Below are 22198 nucleotides of genomic sequence, written 5' to 3'. Positions count from 1 at the left end.
TAGTGAATGTTTTCAAACTCACTACCTCTCATTGCACAAAATGAGTTTTAGATTATTTTCTCTATATTTTTTAACATCTGTTTGAGGAGCTCAATATTTAATATACATTATCCTGCAATAGGTATTAAACATTTTAAAGATACAAAATTGAAGCTCAGTAAAATTAAGTAGTTTGCTCAATGTCACACAAAAGGCTGAAGAAGAGCCCAAATCTGTTGCTGCTTGACATAATGAATGGGATACTGGATCTTATTCCCTTACTCTATAAAGACAGTGCATGGTTTCCTTATTTGGTATTGGTTGTGTGGTTTTGTGGGCAGAAAGGAATAATGATTCATTTTAGACTAAGAGCTACTTCAGATATTATAAAGGTCAGCTGATTAGCAATATTAATTCCATCTGCAACCTTAATTCTCTTTTGCCATGTAACATAGCATATTGAGGGATTCTAAGGATTATAACTTGGACATCTTTGGGGAGCCATAATTATGCCTACGCACACAATACAAAAATGAAGAAATAGGCAATTCAGCCATAAATTTGGAGACTTCAATATTTGATTCCCCCAAATTGAGAGAAGAGTTAGACAGAAAATCAGCAAGGATATATAAGACTTGCTGTACCTTATAGGTACAACACTATCAAACAACTTGACCTAACTGGCATCTATAGAACACTCCACTAAACAATGTCATATACATTCTTTTCAAGTACACACAGAACTTTCTGCAGGATAAACCATATTCTAAGCAGTAAAACTAGTACCAACAAATTGAAAAAGATTGAAATAATTTAAAGCATATTCTCTGAAACACAATGGAATTTAATTTGAAATAAAAAAACAAAAAATTGTGAAATCCACAAATATTTGGTAATTAAATATCACTTTTCTAAATTACTCATGGGTCAAAGAAGAAATTACAAAGAAAAAGATTTTTGAACTGCATGAAAATGAAAACACACCATATAAAAATATATGGGGGCTTCCCTGGTGGCGCAGTGATTGAGAGTCTACCTGCCGATGCAGGGGACACGGGTTCGTGCCCTGGTCCGGGAAGATCCCACATGCCGCGGAGTGGCTGGGCCAGTGAGCCATGGCTGCTGAGCCTGCGCGTCCGGAGCCTGTGCTCCGCAACGGGAGAGGCCACAACAGTGAGAGGCCCGCATACCACAAAAAAATAAAATTAAATTAAAAAAAAAATATATATATATGGCATGCAGCTAAAGCTAAAGAGTTTATATCCATAAACAGTTATGTTAGAAAAGAAGAAAGATCTCAAATCAATATAGTAAGCTTCTACCTTATGAATCCCACCCCCAAAAAAGAGCTAATTAAACACAAGGCAAGAAGAAAGAAGTAAACAGAAATTAGAATGGAAATCAATAAGATACGAAAGAGAAACTCAGTAAAGAAAAATCAATTAAACCAAAGTTAATTCTCTGAAAAGATAACAAAACTGATAAACCTTTAGCTGGACTGACCAAGAAAAAAGAGAGAACCCACAAAACACCAAAATCAGGATGAAAAAGAGAGGACATTATTACTGACCTTACAGAACATAGAAGAGCTATGAGGGAATACCATGAACAACTTTATGACAAGTTAGACAGTTTAAATGAAATGTATGAATACCTAAAAAGACACAAATTAGCAAAACTGACTCAGAAATGTAGAAAATCTGAATAGACATATAACAAGTAAAGAAATAGAATTAGTAATTTAAAAACTTCCCACAAAGCAAAACTCAGGACCAGATGGATTAAATGATAAATTCTATCGAACATTTAAAAATGAAATAATGCCAATACTACACAAACTTCCAGAAAATACAGGAAGAGGGAATAATTCCCGACTCCTGTGAGGCAGCACTACCATGATACCAAAACCAGACAATGACATCACAAGAAAAGAAAATTAAAGAGCAACATCCTTTGTGAATATAGACACTATAATCCTCAAGAAAATATTAGGAAGCCAAATCTAGTTAAATATAAAAAGGATTATACACCACAACCAAGTGGGATTTATCCCAAGAATACAAGGTTGGTTTAAAGCCAAAAACCAATTAACATAACAAACCATATTAAGAGGATAAAGGGCAAATACTACATGATCATCTCAACAGATACAGAACAGGCATTTCACAAAATCCAACACCCATTCATAATAAAAAAAAACTCTCAACAAACCTGAAATAGAAGGAAACTTCCTCAAGCTGAGAAAGGGCATCTGTGAAAACTCTATAGCTATCATATTTCATGGTGAAAGACTGAATGCTTTCCTCCTAAGATAAGGAACAAAGAAAGAATGTCCATCTCACCACTTCTATTTAACATTGCACTTGGGGTCTGGCCAGTGCAATCATGTAAGAAAAAGAAGTAGAAAGCATTAAGGTTGAAAAGAAGTAAAACTTCACAGATGACATAACCCTGTGAATAGAAAATCCTAGGGAAATCTCAAAACACTATCTGATAAACAAGTTCGGCAAGGTTGCAAGATACAATATCAATGTATGAAAATCAATTATATCTTTATATATACGAGGAATAAATGATCCAAAAGTGAAATTAAGAAAACAATTCCATTCATAATATCATCAAAAAGAATAAAAGTTTAGGAATAGATTTAACAAAAGAATTGTAAGACAAGTACACTGAAAATTATAAAACACTGCTGAGGAAAATTAAAGAAAATCTAAATAAATGGAGAGACATTCCATGTTCATGTATTGGAAGACTCCATATTGCTAAAGTGGCAGTTCTTCCAAAATTAATCAATAGTTTCAGTGCAGTCCCCATCAAAATTCCAGCAATGTGTATGTGTCTCTCTCTATAATTGATAAGATTATCCTAAAACTTCTATGAAAAACCAAAAGCCTCAGAATAGCTAAAAAACAATTTTTAAAAGAAATCTGGCAGACTTTCATGTTAAAACTTTAAAAGCTTACTATGTATATGTATGGTTGAGTTGCTTTGCTGTGCACCTGAAACTATCACAACATTGTTAATTGGCTATACTCCAATATAAAATAAAGAGTTAAAAAAAAGGCTTACTATGAAGCTACAGCAATCAAGACAACATGATACTGCATTAAGGATAGACATATATAAATGGAACAGAACTGAGAGTCCAGAACTACACTCTTATATTTACAGTCAATTGATTTTTCAGCAATGGTACCAAGGCAATTCATTGAGAAAGGATAGTCCTTCCAACAAATGGTGCTGGTACACATGGACAGCTATAAGCCAACAGATGAACTTAGACCCTTACCTAACACTATACACAAAAATTAATTCAAAATGAATTGTAGATCTAAATGTTAGAGCTAAAACTATAACAACCTTTAGGAGAAAATTTTTTAAGACCTTAGGTTCTATAAAAATGTCCTAGATACGATCCCAAAAACATGACCCATAAAAGAAAAAAATTGTTAAATTGGAGTTCATCAAAATTTTAAACTGTTGTGCTTCAAAAGATACCATTAAGAAAATAAAAAGACAAGCCACAGCCTGGGAGAAAATATTTGCAAATCACATATCCAGTAAAAGATGTGTATACAGAACATACAAAGAACTCTTACACACAATAATAAGATAAACAACAATTAAAAATTGGCAAATGATTTGAATAGATATTTCCCCCAAGAAAATATATGAATAACCAATAAGCACATGAAAGGATGGTCACCATCATTAGTCATTAGGAAAATGCAGATTAAAACCACAATGAAATACCATTTCGTATCTGCTAGAATGGCTATGATCAAAAAGACAGACAATGAGAAATGTTGCAAGGATATGGATAAATAAGAGCTCTCATACATCGCTGGGGGAGATGTAAATGGTGCAGCCACTTTGAAAAACTGGAATTTCTTAAAAAGTTAAACATACCTTTACTATATTACCGAGCAATTCCACTCCTTGGTATCTACCCAAGCTAAATGAAAACATATGCCCACACAAAAAATTTCTACACCAATATTCAGAGAGCATTATCCATAAAAGCCAAAAAGTGGAATCCACGCAAGTGTCCATCAATGGATGAATGGATAAACAAAAGGTGGTATATCCAAACAATGGAATTTTATTTGACAATAAAAAGAAATGAAGTTCTGATAATTGCTACAACATAGAAGAACCTCAGAAACATGCTATGAGAAATAAGCCAGACATCAGGGGCCACAAATTGTACATCTCTATTTAGGTGAAATATCCAGAAAAGGCAAATATATAGAGACAGAAAGTAGATTAGTGGTTGCCTGGGGCTGACTGCAACTGGGCACAAGATTTCTTTTTGGGATGATGAAAAAATATCCTAAAACTGGATGATGGTCATAGTTGCACAACTCAGTAAATTAAAAAAATCATTAATCGTACACTTAAAATGGGTGCATTTACAGTATACAAATTATACCTCAATAAATTGATTTAATAATTCTAATGGAAACCAAATTCCCCACTTAAGGTACAAAACATACTTCAGTTACTTTGTAAAGCAAGGCCCTTAGAAGCATCTCTTTATACAGTTACTAACCATAATAACTATCACAGTTATTGAGCTCTTACCATAAGCCATAAACTACCCTAAGCACTTGAAATGCATTTGCTCCTTTAATGCTCATAATAAATTTGAGTTTGATTTAGTAACGTCATGAAAGTCACACAGGTGGCCAAACCAGTACTTAAATTAATGTCTGCCTGACTCTAGAGTCCTTGCTGTACATCCCTATATTCTTATCTATTAATATGAAGCTAGAAAAAAAGAACAAACCACCACCTTTAAAGAGATCTGGAAGACCTGATACCCATTTGACAGAATAGTAAGTACAATAGCAATTATGATCACAGACTTTAAGACAAAGAAAGTGTATTAGTCTCTAATTCTGTGTAAAAAAAATTACTCTAGACTTAGTGATGTAAAACAACAATAAATATTTATTATCTTGCAGTTTCTGTAGGTCAAGAATCTGGGGCTGGCTTGGCTGGGTGGTTGTAGCTCAGGGTTTCTCATGATGTTGCACTCAAGATGTCAGCCAGGACTGCAGTCATCTCAAAGCTCAACTCAGGCTGGAGCATTCACTTCCAAGGGGGCTCACTCACATGCTTGGTAAGCTGGTGCTGGCTGTTGGTGGGAGGCCTTAGTTCCTCTGTACACAGTCATCTCCACAGGGTTGCATGTGTGTCCTCGTGACACGGTTGCCCACTTCCTCCAGAGCAAGCTGTCCAAGAGATCAAAGTTGCAGTTGTGTTGTCTTTTATGACCTAACCTCCAAGGTCACACACCATCATTTTTTCAATGTCCTATTCAGTGTAGGAAGAGTCTCCACAAGAACATAAATATCAAGAGGAGAGGATCATCACAGTCCCTCTTGGAGGCTGGCTAACAGCAAAGGTTCAGCTCACTCTGGGAGGGCTGAGAGAACTGGAGTTGCCAAGCGTTCAGTCCCACATGTACCACAGACATACACATGACACTCTCACCAAGTTAAAACTACTTGCTCCAAAGTCATGGATAGCAGCCTGTCCCTTTGGGCTGCAGTCTCATTCTGCTTGCCACACGTGACAATCTGAGTGGACCCACATGGTGAATGGGAAGCGAGAATGACTTTTGGTGCCTCTGAAATCCCCTTATCCTCTCTATCTGCAGTCTTATTATGGTATCCTCCCTTCTGTTGATTTCCTATCCTGCACATAGCTTCTCTGAACCTCCCCACATCCCCTATTCCTCATCAAAATGGACCTGTCCCGCATCCCATCTTTTTGAATCCTCCTTTTCATCTAGAGCTTGGAAAGTTCTAAATCCAGAATACTCATTCAAGGTAGTGGGTTAGGAACTCATTCAGTATATTTGCATTCTAACTGCCTTCCAAAGCTTTAGCCCCCAAATGGAGGCATGTGAGGGTTTTAGTCATCTTCAGGCAAAGGGAGAGCATTTCTGTCTCTTCAAATTATATCAAGTTGATTCAAACCATATCTTCATGCATTCATTCATTCAGTTAATCACCCAACCAGCGTTTACTGAGGGCCTACCATGTACCGTGCACTGTACTTGGCACCATAAACCTCATCTTGGATACTGTGAATGCATGTCAGCAAAACATTTTATAGGTCACACAACTGCAGAGTATGGAAAGATCGAACATAGGCTCCTTTCCTAAGGTTCCAAGGGAAGGGAAGGAGCACACAAAGGCATCTCCTCGTATAGCACCCTATGATATGCATACATTACTGGAAGGGTAGATTTGTTAGAGTCTCAGCCACACCTAGGAAAAGCTTTGTCAGCCAAAAGCAAAACCCAAATTAGTTCCTTTGAGTGCAGCTTTTTTAAAGTACATTTAAAGTACCACCCCCATGAATGCTTCAAAAGGTACATTTCTGAACCCTATGAATATGAAAATATAATTCACATCTAAGAGTTGACATTCTGCCTAAAATAAGGCAGCTAACAAATGTTGCCTTCGGAATAATTAGATATTACAAGTGTAAAGAGCTATCAGGACAGGACACCATTGTTTTAGAAACCAACCAATTAAAAATGTATTACAGGGCTTCCCTGGTGGTGCAGTGGTTGGGGGTCCGCCTGCCGATGCAGGAGAGGCGGGTTCGTGCCCCGGTCCGGGAGGATCCCACGTGCCGCGGAGTGGCTGGGCCCGTGGGCCATGGCCGCTGAGCCTGAGCGTCCGGAGCCTGTGCTCCGCAACGGGAGAGGCCACAACAGTGGGAGGCCCGCGTACTGCAAAAAAAAAAAAAAAAAAAAAAAATGTATTACATTCCTCAGCAACTCTTGGGTTCCCCCCACCCCCATTAACAGAGAGAAATAGAGGAATGAAGAGTTTATTCAGTCAACAAAAATTTCTCAGTAACTATTCTGTATCGTAATTAACTGTCCTGGTGCTGGAAATACAGAGATGGACAAGACAGACACATAAATTGAATAAATATTTCAGAAATTTACTCACAGGGGTGAGCAATGCTAGAAGATAGTCCAAAAATATGCAACCCTACACTTCAAGAAAAAATTTTTATGACCAGGACCATGGTCTTATTTTAGCATACAGGGAAGCAGTATAACATACTCATCTTGGAAAACAAGTCCTAAAGTCTGACTACTTGAGTTCAAATTTCAACTCTACCATTTAGAAGTTGTAAGACCTTGGGTCATGTAAATTTTCTAAGTCCCAGTTTCCTCACTTAAAAATAAAGCCTGCTTTGGGGTGCCCTTGAGATAACTGAGATACATAACAGAGCATACTGCCTGGGAATCCCCTGGCGGTCCAGTGGTTAGGACTCCACGCTCTCACTGCCGAGGGCCCAGGTTCGATTCCTGGTCAGGGAACTAAGATCCCACAAGCTGCGTAGCGTGGCCAAAAACAAAACAAAACAAAACAAACAAACAAAAAATTACAAATTGGTGGGGGAAAAAAAGCATACTGCCTCCTATATAATGAATGCTTAGTTAATGTTATCTGTAATTTTATTAACTATGGATCAAAGTAATAATAAAATTAGTTTCCATTCCTTGAGGATACACTCACATTATGAAAGAAGGCTCAGGTTTATATTTTCTCCATGTATTTATTCAGCCACTTATTTACATCTTTGACATCTTTCTTGCCAAAACCAAGGAGAATATAGGATCCCAACACTTTCTTTAAATGTCTTACTTGGCCTCACTTAGATTTTGCTCACTCCAGATACTTGAGAGCATAAGTTTCTTCACTCCCACACTCCAAACCCCATTTCTCTTTTCCTTCCCCTTCTTCTCAAGGGCATCATGGATTAACAAATGGGCTCAACCCCCAAAATAAAGTCAACTCTTCTCATAGGTATAATAGCGGTCAGAGACACAGTGCCAGAGCTTTTAGCACAAGAATGAAATCCCAATATGAGCACGTGGTCTCTGTTTTAAAAATGGTTTGGGTAACCATTTTAGAAAGGGAATTTTTAGCCCTGAAAAAATTCACTATATCCCAGGCAGAAAAGCGATCCTTCAATATATGGACCCAGATTTCATCCACCTATAGAAAAAAAAGTCATTGTAAAGCAAATAGCTATTATTCACCTTAGGAGAAAAGGCAGAGGTGTGCCATTCTTTCATTTCTCTTTTTTTTTTCATGTCAGTGAATAATAATGACATTTACTCCCTTCATCCTCAGTTCTTTATTCTTCTGTTTTAAATGTTGCTGGGGTTGTTCCTAAAAAAAAAAAACTGTCTTGCATAACTTAAGCATCTCATATAACTCAAAATATGGTTACGGTTTCAGCTTCTTAAGGTTATTAATTTGAAATCCATTTCTGGGTTCAAACTGTATATATGTGCAAAACCACACATGCAGATGTGTTTATGTTACCAGGTAGCATAAGGAGATAGTGTAAAAAAAGCATGGGTTCCCAAGTCAAACAAGTTAGGGCTCAAATACCAGGTCTGCCATTTACTAGCTGTGTTTAGTAGGCAAACTATTTACCCTCAATGAACCTCAATTTTCTCACCCATGCATTGGGTTTATCGCAACGAATAAATGAGATAAGATCTGTAGAATGCTTGGCACCCTAATAGGTGGTCCATAAGTATTAGCAGCCTCTTTTGGAGGAGGTATAGGAAGGGAGTCACGTGTAACTTAAATTTCCACAGGCTGCCCAATTCTTTGTGTAGACAGTAGAAACTCAAATCCCACTGGTTCAGTCCCGTCACCTGCACCAGGACACCTTTCTCCCCAAAGTCTCCCCACTTACTTCTGAGAATTCTTAGAAAAATTTTATATGTGTTCTCAAAATCTTCACCCACCTTGGCCTTGGTTTTGGAGTCCCCAAGACCTGTGAAGCCAAAAACAGTCCTCCCTTCACCATTTCCCCCAGCTTCAGTGCTCTCCAGAAGAGCATCATTTTCCATGCCATGGAAGCAGCTTTTGCTTCTCCTCAAAGCTGTGGATCATGAGGTATTTGAACAGAACTGGTTTGTTTTGAGTCCTTACCCTGATGCGCCACACTGCGTTCTAGGCATTCATGGCGGAAAAGCCCCTCCTCCCAGCTCTGTGCTGCATTTTGTCACCTGGTCCCTAAGAAGCACTATTTTTTTCCCGAGTATTACAGGAAGGCTCATGAGAAAACCTTCTTTAGTTTCTGCCAGAAGCCCCTCTGCTCATGGGCCACATACTTCCTCGCTGGCCACAAGCTGGGACACATACCATGTTTTCCTCCTGTGTCACATGCCCTCTGTGTCATGCCCATATCTCCTCAGGCCTTACCGATGGCCAACGGCTGCATCACTTTGCCTGAGGCCTTCTTCAGTAGCCTGCCTGCCCTGCTTACAGGCAGTCTTCTTGGGTGCAGTCCTCAGCCAATGACTGACAGGAATAGGTGTGGATAACTCCAAGGCCTATGTTCTACATCAGCTTCCAGAGTTCCCCAATACAAGGAAACTCCAGTTAACCACAGTGGTAACTGGCTTGATAAGGCATCATTCATTCAGTGACTCTTTTCTTACCTGTCTCACTTCCCTACCCCCTTATTAGTATTTCTTAGGATTATCTCCCCTCAAAACTACTTGCACTCAAATCCTTGTCTTCAAGTCTACTTCTAGGGGAACCTAAACTAAGACGACTGCCTCATGTCCCCATCTTTCTCTCCAGACCCAAAGAGCACATATCTCCCCAGGCAAAATCAACACATATCAGTAAATACTTGAGGAACTACTGATCCACCAGTTCCTTAGACATGGCCAAGGTCTGAATCCAGATCAGCCCCAGCTGGGCATTCTTCTACAAATATAAGTATCCTCCCATATACAGAGATCCTGGGTTAGGTGCCCCTTCTATCGACTTCTCCAGTTTCTATGTTTCCCCAGTTGTCATAATGGCAATGCTGTATTATAATTCCATATTTTATTAACCACTGATGCCATCACATTCTAAGGTCTGTGAGGGCAGGACAGTGTCTGTCTTGTTTATCATTTATACCTATTACATATGATAGTGTATTGTGCAGAGTCAATCCTCCATAAGCATAGGTTGATTTCAATTAAATTTCTAAGGAATAACAAAAGCCTGACACCTCAGGCAGTCTGAAACCAGGGAAAAGGAATGAGCTCATACTAATCAATAATACTGACCACTTGCAGAGAGTCAGCTATATGCCTGGTCCTATGTTAAGTAATTTTCAAACATTATTTCATGGAACATTTATATTTACCTATGAGATAGGTACTACAATTCTCATTTTAGGATAGGGAACATGAAATATAGAAAAGTTCAACACCTTGGCCAAAGATACACTGCTACTAAGTAGCAACATTGGTAACAGATTCAGGTCTGTCTGAATCCAAGAGTTACCTTATTAAGCACTACACTGTCTCTGTTGAGAATCTCTCAATACTATTCTGCTTTGCACATAGAAAGTATCATCAGAGGCCAAGCATTATTGTTTGAATAATGGTGATAGTTTAATGACCATTAAAAATAAGTGTAGTGGCTTGAATGGTGGCCCCCCAAATATGTCCATGTCCTAATCCCCAGAACGTGTGAATGTGACCTTACTTAAAAAAAGGATCTTTGCAGATGTAATTGAGTTAAGGATCTTGAGATGAGGAGATCATCCTAGATTATCCAAGTAGACTTTCAATCTAATGACAAGTATCCTTAGAAGAGGCAGACGGAAGAGGAGGAGGCAATGTGACCATGGAGGCACCAGAAGCTGGAAGAGGTAAGGAATAGATTCTTGCCTAGAGCCTTCTGAGAGAGTGCAGCCCTGCTGATACATTAATTTCAGATTTCTGGCCTCCAGAACTGTGAAAGAACAAATTTCTGTTGTTTTAAGCCACCGTGTGTGGTAATTTGTTATGGTAGGCCTAGGGGACTAATATAGGCCCAACATTCATTTGTCCATTCATTCATTCTACAAACATTTGAAAAGCACCTCTTATTACATGCAAGACACTGCTACACAAACAGATGAGACGCTATCTCTGCCTTCAAGAAATTTATAGTTAAGTTCAGGACCTTATGCCTGAGTCGTATGGGCATTCTACTCTGGCACTAGACCTACTGGCCATTTTGCTGGCCAGTCCACTGCATAATTATGTGGCAAGTTAGAGTGCTAGGCCGCCATTGGAAATCTCTGAAACTTGAAAGAGATAGGGATCTTGAAGATCATTTGGTTCAACCTCTCCCCTCCACCCAGTATAGGAATCCACTTTTCAGAGTTCCGGGTAGGGGGCCATTCAGCCTCTTTTTGAGCACTTCCCCAGTGAGTAGTGTATCCCCTTCATACTAAATCTCTCATGTATGGGCAACTTTCACTGTAGAGTTCTCACCGTCACTGAGCTCCAATTTGCCCATTATGGCTTCCATCCAATTATCAAAATTCTATCCTCAAGACCCATAAGAATATGCCTAATTCTTCTTTCATATAACAATCCCTCAAATTATTTAAAACACCTGATGTTTCCCCAACTATCTTCTGCTACCTGGCAACTAGCCCAGTTTAACTTACCATTCCTCAGGTGAAGTGGTTTCTAAACCTTTCACCATATTGCATTCCTTCTCTAAATACAGTATCGTTTATCCATACAATTTAAAATATGGCACTGAGAACAGAATACAGTTTACACATAACTCAAGCAGAGGAGAATGGGACCATTATCTCCTTTATTCTGGGCTTAACTCACACATCCTAAGACTGTATTCATATTGTAAAAAAATGATGTTACACGATTGACTCATTCTGACCTTCTTGGCAGCTGAAACCTAAGTGTTTTACTGAATTTCCATTAAACCTGGTTTCCCTTATATGCCTATATGCTTGATTTTGGAATCTGTGTGAAATATTTTTTATTTACTTCTGGAAATTGCCTGGTTTTTGTTTCAGCTAATTTTTCCAAGCTGTCAAAATACCTTTCAATTCTGATTTCTCATCCAGCATATTAACTTGCTTTGAGTGATTCTCATTCCCATGCTCCCCCACCCCATCCCTGGAACTTACCACTATGTCTTCAGGCTCTGGTTTAAACCCTTTCTTTCTGGACTCTTAGAACCTGCTCACATACTCCGATAAGCCATTACTCCTAGCCCTTGACTCCTGTCAAGTCATGACAAACAATTTCTGGGTCAGGGCTCCAATCTCTAAAGTTCCTTCCAGCTCTAATCTTTTATTCATGTTAGAAACTGGCAGATATTCAAAATCATTGCAGTTGATAGGATGCATGTAAATGTAGGGGGCAGCTAGCACCTTATGAGATCCAGGAAGACAACCAATGTTTTATAAATGGCATCAAAGCAACATAACTGGGGAAGACCCTGGGGAATTACAGCATCGTTAAGAAAGTTCACAGCAAGGTTTTGGAAGCCCTTTTGGGTTCTATTCTCTGAGCTGCAGGTATAAACCTGAAGAACCCAAATGTGGCTCTCATAGGCCTATGGACCAGTTCTAAAGCTCTGGGGGCATCACCACCTGACACTATCAAAACTAACTCAGTAAGAAGGGCCCAGAGTTCACTGTGGCTATTGGGGCATAACAAATAGTATCTTGTCAATACCTTGCAGTCGTTCTTCATTGAATTAAAAGGCATGTCGATAAGAGAGGTGAAAGGATGAGGTAGGAAGATGTGACATGTTTGGGAAAAAGAAGAAATCCTGTTTCAATGCCACATTTTCTCATTATTTTTCTCCATTTCTTTTCTGAAAAAAAATTCAGTGGAGTAGTTTGTGGTGGTGAGGATGTGATGTAAGAAAAAAGAGGGAAAACTACTATTTAGAAGTTGTTTTATTACTATTTTACAAATTTTCATATTCCCTATGCTATTGAGATGCCAGTCATATTTTAAAGTATTTATGGGACTTCCCTGGTGGTGCAGTGGTTAAGAATCCGCCTGCCAATGCAGGGGACATGGGTTCGAGCCCTGGTCTGGGAAGATTCCACATGCCGCAGAGCAACTAAGCCCATACGCCACAACTACTGAGCCCACGTGCCACGACTACTGAAGCCCGTGCGGCCTACAGCCTGTGGTCCGCAACAAAGAGAAGCCACCACAATGAGAAGCTCACGCACCGCAATGAAGAGTAGCCCCCTCTCGCCGCAACTAGAGAAAGCCTGCGCGCAGCAACAAAGACCCAATGCAGCCAAAAATAAATAAATAAATTTTAAAAATAAAAATAAAAGTATTTATGACAAATGATGGGCTAGAAGGGCTAAAAAAATTAAAATTAAGCAAGTACCATCAATTCGAAGTCTCCAATGATACTTTATACCTACATAGCACTTTACATTTCTCAAAACACTTTTTGCATGCATTAAAACTTCACGACAACCCTGTGGAACTGCCATTATTATCTCTGCTTCAAGATGAGATTTGGTAAGGTCAAGAGACTTGCCCAAGTTTATAAAAGTAGTGAGAAAAGGCAGAACTGGGAACTGAACCGTTATATTCCAAGCAGTATTCTTTACACCACGGTACAACTATTCTGAAAGAAGAAAGAACAAATCATTACTAGCAGAGCAATTCTGAAAAACTGCAAGTATCTTTAGATTTCATACAAAAGGAGTGGAGATTCCTTTCTTTTATATACAGATGGAAATAATGCAATCACTCTGCAAGTCCCCTATCTCAGTCTCTCTCAGTTAGTCCACAAAGATGTTTCTAACTACTCCAATTTAACGATTTAACAAATGTTTATACTTGCAACACATAAGGTGCTATGCTAAAGGAGTGGAAATTACAGAATTATCTTGGCTCTCAAAAATATTATCATCCAGTAGAGAAGACAGGTGTCTTAGTTATCTATTGCTGCATAACACACCAACCCAAAACATAATGGTTTAAGAGAACAACAACCATCTCCTATTGCTCATGATTCTATAGGTTGGCTAGGCTTAGCTGGGCAGTTCCTCTCTTCCGCCAGCATTTGGGCGTCCCCAAGACTACCCTCAGGTTCACTAGAAGGACTCACAGAACTCAGAAAAGCCATTATACTCAGAGTTATAATTTATTACAGTGAAAGGATACAGATTAAAATCAGCAAAGGGAAGGGCACATAGGGCAGGGTCCAGGAGAGACCAGGCATGGAGCTTCTAGTTGTCCTTGCCCAGTGGAGTTGGATGGACAGAACTTACTTCTCCCAGCAGTGATGTGTAGCAACATGCACGCGATATTACCAACCAGGGAAGCTAACCTGAGACTTGGTGTCCAGAGATTTTATTGGAGCTCGGTCACATAGGCTTGGTTGACCCCCTACATGGCTGACCTTAGTCTCCAGCCCCTTCAAAGATCAAGCTGATACCACATGGCCCAAGTCCCTTACAATAAATCACATTATTAGCAAAAACTATCTGGTATGGCCCATGGCCCCCAGGTAAACAAAGACACTCTTGCCAGACAGGACATTCCAAGGTCTTAGAGATACCTCTCAGAAGCTGAGCAGGACCAAACCTTTCTTTGGGGAAGATTAATCCTTTGTTGCATATCCACATAATGTCTGCTGGGGCTGCAGACATATGGAGACTTGATTACATTGAAACATCCAAAATGGCTCACTCACATGATGGCAGTTGGTGCTGGCTATAGGCTGAGAGAACTCAGCTGGGGCTGTCAGTTAAAATATCTTATACATGGCCTCTCCATGTAACTTGGCCTTCTCATAACATGGCAGATGAGTTCTAAGAGGGAGCCTTCCAAGTACACAAAAACAGAAGTTTCAGGTATCTTAAGACCCAGCCTTGGAAGTTGCACAGTGTCACTTATACTGTATTATACTGGACAAAGCAAGTCACAGACTGAAGAGGAGGGAAAATCAACTCTACCTCTTAATGGGGGAAGTAGAAAAGAATTTACAGCCATATTTAATGCATGGAACAGCAGATAGGTTTCCTTCAAAGGGACTAGAGTTTTCTTTTCCAAACTCCAGTGACACTGCCCTGAAGACACAGTGTGAACCCTTGTTGGAACAAAACAACTGGAGGGAACTGTAGCTTATACTCTGGATCCTGTTCTGGGTCTCAGAACTACAGGAAAGTTGAGACCAAGGACAAACCACATAGCTATGCCATATTTGTAAGAGGCATACAGTCTATGTGACAAGCTGAAGGAGAGATGGTGAGTGCATTGTAGTCGGCAGCTGCTGACTGCAGTCAGCAGAAGACAAATACATATATACTTAGATACATACAAAGCAACCACAGAAAAACTCTCACCTCTCCAATGTCCCTGTCTCCAGGGAAGCCACCATCTCTGTATCTCCTTTCTGGGACATAAACCAGTTGCTGGAACCTTGAAATATTTAAGAGTCTTAGCTTGGCAAATCTGTACCACTGAAGTGGCTCTACTAATCCTAAATTTATCATTGGCCACATGATGAAGACCTTGACAGCCAACTGTGCATATGAAAACTCCATAAGACAGGCAGTTTCTTTTAATACTAGAGAGTCCTGGTGAAAACAACAAAATGGTTTACCAAAATGACCAAGTAACTACAAGTTCAAGACACTGTGTTTCCAGTTTCAGTTCAAGAAAAGATTTTTTTTTTCCCATGAGTTTTGTCACCCTCTACCTCATTCAAAAAAGAATCGGACTTCCCTGGTGGCGCAGTGGTTAAGAATGCACCTGCCAATGCAGGGGACACAGGTTCGAGCCCTGCTCCGGGAAGATCCCACATGCCGCGGAGCAACTCACCACAACTAGAGAAAGCCCGCGCGCAGCAACGAAGACCCAATGCAGCCAAAAATAAATAAATTTACACCACAAAAAAGAATCAAATTTTCCAAAAAAATGAGGAAGATTTCCTAAACAATCAAACAAGACTGTCAAAAACTGATAGATCTGAAAGGAGCAACAGACAAATCCACAATTATAGTTGAAGACTTCAACACCTCTTTCAGTAATTGATAGAACAAGTAGACACAAACTCAGTAAGGATATAGATGACCTGGACAGCACTATCAAGCAACTTGACCAAATTGCCGTTTATAGAAGACTGCATCCAATAAAAGCAGAATACACATTCTCTCCAAGTGCACATGGAACATCCACCAAGATAGACCACATTCTGGGACATATAACAAAGCTGAACAAGTTTAAAAAATAGAAATCATACAAAGTACATTCTCAGACCATAACAAAATTAAACTAAAAATCAATAATAGAAAGATATCCAGAAAATCACCAAATATTTATAAATTAAATAATATACTTCTCAGTAACTCATCTCTAGAGAGTCAAAAGAAATCATCTCAAGGGAAATTTTAAGGCATTTTAAACGAAAATGAAAATGAAAATAGAATGTATAAAAATTTGTAGTGCTACAACATGGATGAACCCTGAAAACACTCTGCTAAGTGAAAAAAGTCAGACACAAAGGGACAAATATTTAATAATCCCACTTATCTGAGGTACCTGAAAAAGGCAAATTCATAGAGATAGAAAGTAGAACAGAAGTTAGCGGGGCTGGGAGGAGATGATGAAAAAGTCCTGGAAAAGGATAGTGGTGGTTGCACAACATTGTGAATGTACTTAATGCCACTAAATTTCTCACTTAAAAATCATTAAAATTGTAACTTTTATGCTATGTATATTGTACCACAATAAAAAATGCACGGGATGCTGATAAAATAGTACTTAGAGGGAAATTTACAGCATAGCATTAAATGAAAATGTTAGAAAAGAAGAAATATCTAAAATCAACTTAAGCTTAGACTTTGGGAAGCTAGAGAAGAGCAAATTAAACCTAAAGCAAGCAGAAGGAAGAAAGTAATAAAAATTAGGGAAGTCAAAGAAATTGAAAAGAGAGAGGACTCAATAAAAGCAAAACCTAGGTCTTTGAAAAGATCAATAAAATTGATAAATCTTTAGCCAGTATAACCAAGAAAATTTTAAAAAAGACACAAATTATCAATATCAGGAATAAAAGAGGAAGATCACAGCCAATCATACTAAAAGGTTAATAAGAGAATACTATGAACATTCCTATGACCATAAACTGAATAACTTAGATGAAAGACACAAACTACCAAATATCATCCAAGGTCAAAGAGATAACTGAATAGCCATGTATTGCAGAAACTGAATTGATAGTTTAAAACCTTCCCCCCCAAAACTCCTGGCCCAGATGATTTCATTGGTGAATTCTACCAAACATTTAGGAAAAAACAATATCAATACTACATAATCTCTCATAGAAAATGGAAGAGGAGGGAACATTTCCCAACTCATTCTATGAGGTTAGCATTATCCTAATCAAAACCAAACTATACAGACCAATATCTCTCACAAACACAGATGCAAAAATCCTTTAAAAATTAGCAAATTGAGTCCAGTCATGTATATAAAAAGAATATCAAGACCAAGTGGGATTCATACCAGGAATACAAAGCTGGTTCAATATTCAAAAATCAATATTTAAAAAATTTTAAACATTTGAAAAGACTAAGGAAACCCGTATGATCATATCAATAAATGCAGAAAAAGCTTTCAGTAAAATTCAATATCCATTGATGATAAAACCTCTCAACAAACCAGGAACAGAAGGGAACATCCTTAATGAAATAAAGGGTCTCTAGAAAAAACCTGTAGCTAACATTACAGTTAATGGTGAGAGACTGAATGTTTTCTCCCTGAAATCAGTAACAAGGCAAGGATATCTTTTCTCACAACTCTTATTGAAAATTGTACTGTAATTACTAGTTAGTGCAGTGAGGCAAGGAAAAACAATAGAAAGCATACAGATTAGAAAGGAAGAAATAAAATTGTCTTTATTCCCAGATGACATGATTGTATATGTAGAAAACCCTAACCTACAAAAATAGCTATCATAAAAATGGTTAATTTGCAATTATGAACATTTTTGAAACAAATAAAAAAAGTAGTCTCAGCAAAGAAATAGAAAATATAAAGAAGAAACTAATGGAAATTTCAGAACTGAAAAATACATTGACCAAAATTAAAAACTCATCAGAAGGGCTCAATAGCAAAATGGAGATGGCAGGGAAAATAATCAGTGAAAGTTAAGATAGATCAAAAAAATTACCCAAACTGAATAACAGAGAGAAAATACATTGGAAAAAGAGAGAGAGAACAGAGCCTCAGACACCTATGTGAAAATAACAAGAGATCTAAAATTCACGTCATCTGAGTCTCAGAAGAAGAAAAGAAAGGATATGGGGCTGAAAAAAAATCAAGGAAATAATGGCTGAAAGTTTCCCAGATTTGGTGAAAAACAAACCTACAGATTCAAGAAGCTGAGAAAAACCCAAATATATAAACCCATATCTATACCCAGACATATTAAAATAGAATTTCTGAAAACTAAAGATAATGAAAACATCTGCTAAAGAATATGTTTTAAATTGGAAATCCAGAGAGGTTTACTTAACTTTAAGGTTTCTTTTGGAAAATAAAAGGCAATAAACAGAAACAAGGATGCAAGATATAGACACATGTTCATTATTTGGTACAAACTAGGGTAATTATTTATGTTTATCTTCAATATTGAAACAGCATTTGGTTTGGTTATTTATTTATATCTTGCCTTACTCAAAGGAATATGAGACAGTTCACAAAAACAAATAACTTCAAATATTTAGCCCAGCTATTTGGTTTGATCTCACACACTGTTTGGCTAGTATGGTAGGCAGTACAATGGCCCCCCAAAGATGTCCACAGCCTAATTCCCGGAACCTGTGAGTATTTTATGTTAGAAGGCAAAGGGGGCTTAAGGTTGTAGACGGGATTAAGGTTGCTAATCAGCCAACCTTAAAATAGGGAGATTATCCTGGATTATCTGGATGTGCCCAATGTAATCACAAGGGTCCTTAAAAGTGAAAGAGGGATGCAGAAGAGGTTAGCGTGATGGAAATAGAGAAGGACTCAACCTAATGTTGCTGGCTTTGAAGATGGAGAAAAGGGACCAGGAGGCAAGGAATGTGGGTGGCCCCTGGAAGCTGGAAAAGGCAAGGAAATGGAGTCTCTCCTAGAGCCTCCAGAAGGAATACAGCCCTACAGACATCTTGATTTTACCCCAATGAGACCCATATTAGATGTCTGACTTCCAGAACTGTAAGATAATAAAATGTATTGTTGTAAGCCACTAAGTTTATAGTAACTTGTTACAGCAGCCACTGAGAACTAATACAGCTGGGAAAATGGTTTTTCCAAGCACACATTTGAAGCTAATAGAAATTTAAATCAGCTTTACAGATAGTTGTTTGCTCTTTTAGTATCATATTTCCTTTTTTTGTGACCTGACAACATGGACACACATTCATTTGCAAGCATAATTTGGACCAGCTTTTTTTTTTTCAGGTTAAACTTTTAGGAAGATAAAGCCTTTAGGAGGCACCCTTCTACAATTAGTTAATAGATTTGGGTGGCATTCTCAATGATCATCCAGTTTTAGATATGGAAATTGAGGTTGTAGAAAACATTAAGAAAATAAAATTATTGTTATAGATGAATATCTTATTGCTGATTGGAAAACCTTTAGACATTCTGAATTAGAACCCTGATGAAAATTACATGACTGTTTGTTTGTTTGACTTATGCTAGATTTTACCTCTGGAAAACTTTTCTAGAGCCATTTACAAAAAAAAAAAATCAAAGAGCAAAGCCCTTAACTGTTTACTGAAAGGGCCTTTGGTCTGATTTAGAGCTTAATGCCCTCCCACTCCACATAGCCAGAGACACAGAATTCTTCTACAGAAAAAAAAATTCACAAATTTCTGAAGCATTGAAATTGACTTAAAATATACTAGGAGATACTACAGATTCTCAAGAATATGCTAGGATAGAGATAAAATGGTGATTCGTGTAATTCAAAATAGCTGATAAGCCTATAATCCTTAATACTTGTTTGTGAAATGTGCTATATGCCATACCATATATGAAGCATTCTTGCAAAAAAAAATCAAACCTGAATATGATCAAGTCTGGTTCAAATACCATTTTACAGGAAATTCAGAAGACAGGAGAACATGTCATGTTAAATGACAAATCAATTACAAGAAGAGAGAGACTTGTAGATTTAAATGGACCTAAAAGCCAAATAACCAATTACAATGTGTGGACCTTATTTGGATCATGATTAAAACAATTTATGCTATTTATGAGAAAATTAGAAATTTGAACACTTAATGGATACTTGATGACATTAAGAAATTTTTGTTACCTTTTTAAAGTCTGATAATGGTGACTATATTTTTTTAAAGTCCTTACCTTTTAGAGGTACATGCTAAAATAGTGATAGATAACATAATATGACATTTGAGATTTGTTTTAAAAAATATATGGGAAGGAGAGAAGTGGATGGGGCTCAAATGAAGCAAGACTGGCCATGAACTGACAGTTGTTGAAGCTGGGTGATAGGTAGGGGGGTTTCATTATATTATTCTGTCTGCTTATTTTTATGTTTGAAATTCTCATAATAAAATAAATACTAAAACATATATATTCTATATGATGTTTTACACATCCAATTTTCTTTTTTTTTAATTTGTATTGAAGTATAATTGATTTACAATGTTGTGTTAGTTTCAGGTATACAGCAAAGTGCTTCTTTCTCAGATTCTTTTCCCTTGTAGGTTATTACAAAATACTGAGCATAGTTCCCTGTGTTATCCAGTAGGTCCTTGTTGTTTATTATATATATATAGTAGTGTGTATCTGGTAATCACAAACTCCTAATTTATCCTCCCCCCCATTTCCCCTTTGGTAACCATAAGAACACATCCAATTTTCATTTCTCATCACCATTCACTGAGCTAATATTTTAATGGGATCATGTCTCAGGAAAGTAGATGGTTGCTATGACTTCTGAGAGGTGACACAGATGTGTGTTACAGAACAGGCAAACCTTTTTCATTTTTTGTTCAATATTTGTTTTGTGGGGTTTTTTGGTTGTTTTTGTTCTGTTTTGTTTCCATCAGAACAAAAACTGCACTCGGGAAAAATTATAACCAGCCTTTTTCACTCCCTTCCTAGGGGCTGCCTAATGCTTTCAGATGAGCTTCTATTTGCTGATTTAATCTTCTCAGCAACAGAGGGACTAGTAAATAGACTAGGAAGGAGTGGCTCCCGGAGGGTGGGTGGGGAGGGAGTAGAAGGATGGCTTCGAAGGTACTTCAGATACAACCTGAAAGGAAATCCATTAGGAGTTTGGGATTAACATATACACACTACTATATATAAAATAGATAAACAGCAAGAACCTACCATATAGCACAGGGAACTCTACTCAATATCTTGTGATAACCTATAACAGAAAAGAATCAGAAAAAGAATAGATATGTGTATGTGTATGTATAACTATATCAGTTTGCTGTATACTTGAAACTAACACAACATTGTAAATTAACTATACCTCAATTTAAAAAAAAAGAAAAAAGAAAATCCAGGACAAGAAGTTGGACTGAGAATTATTACTCACCACCTAACAGCAAAACCCAGGGTGGTCCCATTTTGCTAAGCATCTTCCTCCCCTTTTTCCAGTCCACCCCATTTTCCTTACCTCCTTGGGGTTAGGACTGCAAGCATCAATGAGGAAAAGGACAGAGCTAGGCATATTGGGAGGGCAGGGAAGTTAAGCCTTTAAGGGGTATGCCTCAATATGTCTGACTCCGATAACAAGGGAAAGGAGATGAGAGAAAAATTTATTCTCACCTAAAGCCCAACATGCAGAGGCAGACTGCTGGCACCCAGAACACAGGAGCCAAGGAGACCTGCTAGAGCTGTAACTCGAGGTCCCTGGAGGAGAGGGAAAACATTTGGGAACTGAGGGGCTGAATGAAAGGTGTTTCCTGACATCTTCTTCTGGCAATAGCAAGGGGATTTTCTTGCTGCTTTTTTTAAAATCTCGAGATAAGGAAGGAGAAGGGACCCCCAGAGAAAAGAAGCCAAGCCTTCCTCCCTGCCCTTACCTCTCCCCATGGCTCACATTTGCAGCAGTGGTTCTCACACTTAGTGCATCAGAATCACCTGCAGAGCTTGTCAAAACCTGCTAGGCCCCAACCCCAGGGTGTCTGACTCAGTAGCTCTGGATGTGACCCAAGAATTTGCATTTCTAACAAGTTCCTAGGTGCTGCTCTTCCTGCTGGTCCCACAGCATGCTTTTGAGAACAGCTGCCCTAGAAGAGAGCTGACGAAAGTCACCAGGAGGTCCCCAGCTCGTAATGTGAGGCTGTGAGGCTTGAGCTTGGGGCCCAGGAAGGTTGATGTGGGGTC

At 38.3% G+C, this 22198-nt stretch overlaps 1 long non-coding RNA gene across 4 annotated transcripts in view; it reads right to left on the bottom strand.

Annotated features, from left to right (window-relative positions):
* Positions 1 to 4033: 4033 nt before the first annotated feature.
* LOC109551273 (uncharacterized) overlaps positions 4034 to 22198 on the bottom strand; it is a 125350-nt gene continuing 107185 nt past the window's right edge. For 2 of the 4 annotated variants that reach the window (XR_012329188.1, XR_012329189.1), the window contains 2 exons: positions 8066 to 8198; positions 4034 to 6736 (listed from right to left, as the gene is read on the bottom strand). This is a non-coding gene — a long non-coding RNA (uncharacterized lncRNA). The remainder of the gene's footprint in view (positions 6737 to 8065; positions 8199 to 22198) is intronic. The other 2 variants (XR_002177987.3, XR_012329190.1) reach the window with 2 other exon arrangements.

Source organism: Tursiops truncatus, chromosome X (assembly GCF_011762595.2).
Source record: "Tursiops truncatus isolate mTurTru1 chromosome X, mTurTru1.mat.Y, whole genome shotgun sequence".
Lineage (NCBI taxonomy): Eukaryota > Metazoa > Chordata > Mammalia > Artiodactyla > Delphinidae > Tursiops > Tursiops truncatus.
The sequence above is the reverse complement of the archived record's forward strand: the minus strand, read 5'-3'. Positions and strand labels throughout refer to the sequence as shown.